Raw genomic sequence first — 3,385 nt, forward strand, 5'->3', positions numbered from 1 at the left:
CTTTTAATGAATGAAATGCCTTCTTATTTATAGTTTTTCCTGCCACCGCTGAGCTGCTTCTTTGCACCGCTCAGCAACTGACCAAACCCTTCAGCATGGGTTTGGTCACTTGGTCAAGTAGCTTGGTCACCTCCTTAAGCTTGACTCACCAAGGCTAGTTGTGAGCTATGGGACCAGCTATGGTGAGCTACTCCTGAAAAGCCTATGGTGGGCTACTTGAAGTGAGGTCATGCATGACTTCATGGTTTCTTGATGGCTAAGTTAATTCTGGGTGCACACCGCTGGGCACATATGGCATCGCTAAGCTGTCTGCTTGATCAACTTTGACCGTGCTGTCTGAGACGTGGCTTGGTGCTTGCTGACCTGGTCAAGTGTTTGGTTCACCGCTGAGCACACACGTGGCACCGCTGAACTCCCTGCTTGAGCAGCTTGGGCGTGTTCCAGGCTTGTTTCTGACCGTGCCAAGCTTGTGTTGTGACCGTGTTAGGCTTTGTCTGGTGCTAGGCTGAGCGGTCAAGAAGGTCCGCTAAGCTTCCTGCTTGAGCAACTTGGTCTGTGCCAGGTTGGTTTGACTGAGCCAGGTTGGGTATGACCGTGCCAGGCTGGTGTCCAGGTCAGCTCAGCGTAGCTTAGTCCATGCTAAGTGGTCTGCTTGAGCACCTTGAGTTTGACTTCTTTTTCTTCTTGGAACATGAGTCTTTATTCTCTTTTATTTTTCTTTCTAAATCCTACAAAACACATTAAAGAGAAATACAAACACAAATATACAAGATTGTAATATTTTATCCAAAAAGTTTTATTTTTAAGTTTTATTTTCTCAATTATGCTTAAGATAAGTGCCATAAAAGTGTATGAAATTTAGGTATGTTTGGCACTTACCAGTTGGTATCTAAAATGGATCCGATTAAGTACATATTCGAGAAGCCTATTATGACGGGGAGAATTGCTAGATGGCAGGTATTATTATCCGAGTATGATATCATATATGTCACCCAGAAGGCCATAAAAGGAAGTGTCCTTGCCGATTATCTTGCCAGCCAACCGGTAGACAAAGGGATTTGATGAATGAAGAATTCCCCGATGAAGGAATTATGATGATATCTCCAAGCACTGAAATAGAAGGAGATAGATGGACTCTAGTGTTCGACGGGGCTTCAAATATACTTGGACACTGGATAGGGGCAGTGTTGATCTCCCCAGAGAATAAATTCATCCCGATTACTACTCGGTTATGCTTTAACTGCACAAACAACATCGCAGAGTATGAAGTATGTGCCTTGGGTTTGGAGGCTGCCTTGGAGTCATGAATTAAGTTCATAGAAGTATTCAGAGACTCTGCTATGGTGATTCATCAAATAAAAGGGGAATGGGAGACTAGAGACACTATGTTGGTACAATATAGAGATCATATCCAAAAATTGATCGACCAATTCGAGAAAATAGACTTTTACCATATTCCAAGGGAGGATAATCGGTTTGATGATGCCTTGGAGACTTTGTCATCCATGTTCAAGATTGAAGGAAGGGAAATGCCAGTTATCAGAATAGCAAGCAAAGATCAACCAACATACTGTTATGAAATCGAATCTGAGTCTGATGGAAAGGCTTGGTATCATGACATAATGACATACCTCAAGAGCAAAGAGTATCCTCCCGAGGCCACAGAAAATTGGAAAAGGACTCTACGAAGGCTAGCCATGGGTTTCTTTCTAAACGAAAATGTGTTCTACAAAAGAAACCATGATATGAAGCTATTGAGATGTGTAGAAGCCAAAGAAGCAGAGAAAATCATCCAAGAGATACATGAAGGAATGTTTGGGACTCATACGAATGAGCACTCAATGGCTCAGAAAATTCTGAGAACATGCTATTTCTGGTTAACAACGGAAAGTGATTGTTGTGATTATGTGTGGAAATGTCACAAATGCCAGATTTATGCCGACAATATTAATGCACCTCCCAACCTACTAAATGTTTTGTTCGCATTGTGGCCGTTTTCTATGTGGGGTATGGACATTATCGGCCTGATCGAACCAAGGGCTTCCAATGGTCATCGCTTCATCCTTGTTGCAATTGACTATTTCACCAAGTGGGTCGAGGCGAGTTCATATGCAAGCGTGACTCGTAAGGTGGTGCTCAAGTTTTTAAAAAGGGAGTTGATTTGCCGCTTTGGTTTACCTCAGAAAATTATCACAAATAATGCCACCAATCTCAACAATAAGATGATGACGGAGATGTGTGAGGAATTCAAAATCAAACATCACTCCTCTTCACCCTACAGACCTAAGATGAACGGAGCAGTGGAGGCAGCAAATAAAAATATAAAGAAGATAGTCCATAAAATGGTGGTGACCTAAAGAGATTGGCATGATATGTTACCCTTTGCACTTCATGGGTATCGGACTTCTGTCTTCACATCAACTGGGGCAACGCCCTACTATATGGTTTATGGGATGGAAGTAGTGTTGCCGATAGAAGTCGAAATCCTATCATTGAGAGTGCTTGCTGAAGCTGAATTAGAAGAAGCTGAATTAGAAGAAGAAAAATAGGTCCAAGCCCGACATGATCAGTTGAATCTTATTGAAGGAAAAAGGTTGGTAGCCGTATGTCATAGTCAATTATACCAGAGAAGGATCATGAGGGCACATGCTAAAAAGGTACGTCCCCGAACATTCAGGGAAGGTGATGAAGTACTCAAGAAGATTTTACCTATTCAAAAGGATCACTCAGGAAAGTGGACACCCAATTATGAAGGCCCATATGTGGTGAAGAAGGCCTTCTCAGGAGGAGCACTCATTCTAACCAACATGGACGGATGATTAAAATTCAAATTTAGAATAAAAGAAGAAGAAGAAATACATAATCAACTTTCAAATGAAATTGTTTGGAGCATAAGCCATCCATCTAAGGATTGGATGCTTTAAGTTCCAAATGAGATTACAAAATGGATTTTTGCATCTCATTTGCCTTCTCCTTTCTCCTATTGAATTATAAACTAAAAACTATAAAACTTACTTACAAAAGCTTCTATGAACCGAGCTTTCAAACTAAGAAATAAGAAGAGAGAATTTTGTTTTTTCTGAAGGGAAGAAATCCTCTTTTAATGAATGAAATGCCTTCTTATTTATAGTTTTTCCTGCCACCGCTGAGCTGCTTCTTTGCACCGCTCAGCAACTGACCAAACCCTTCAGCATGGGTTTGGTCACTTGGTCAAGTAGCTTGGTCACCTCCTTAAGCTTGACTCACCAAGGCTAGTTGTGAGCTATGGGACCAGCTATGGTGAGCTACTCCTGAAAAGCCTATGGTGGGCTACTTGAAGTGAGGTCAGACATGACTTCATGGTTTCTTGATGGCTAAGTTAATTCTGGGTGCACACCGCTGGGCA

The sequence above is a fragment of the Lupinus angustifolius genome, chromosome LG16 (genome assembly GCF_001865875.1).
Source record: "Lupinus angustifolius cultivar Tanjil chromosome LG16, LupAngTanjil_v1.0, whole genome shotgun sequence".
NCBI classification, from domain to species: domain Eukaryota; kingdom Viridiplantae; phylum Streptophyta; class Magnoliopsida; order Fabales; family Fabaceae; genus Lupinus; species Lupinus angustifolius.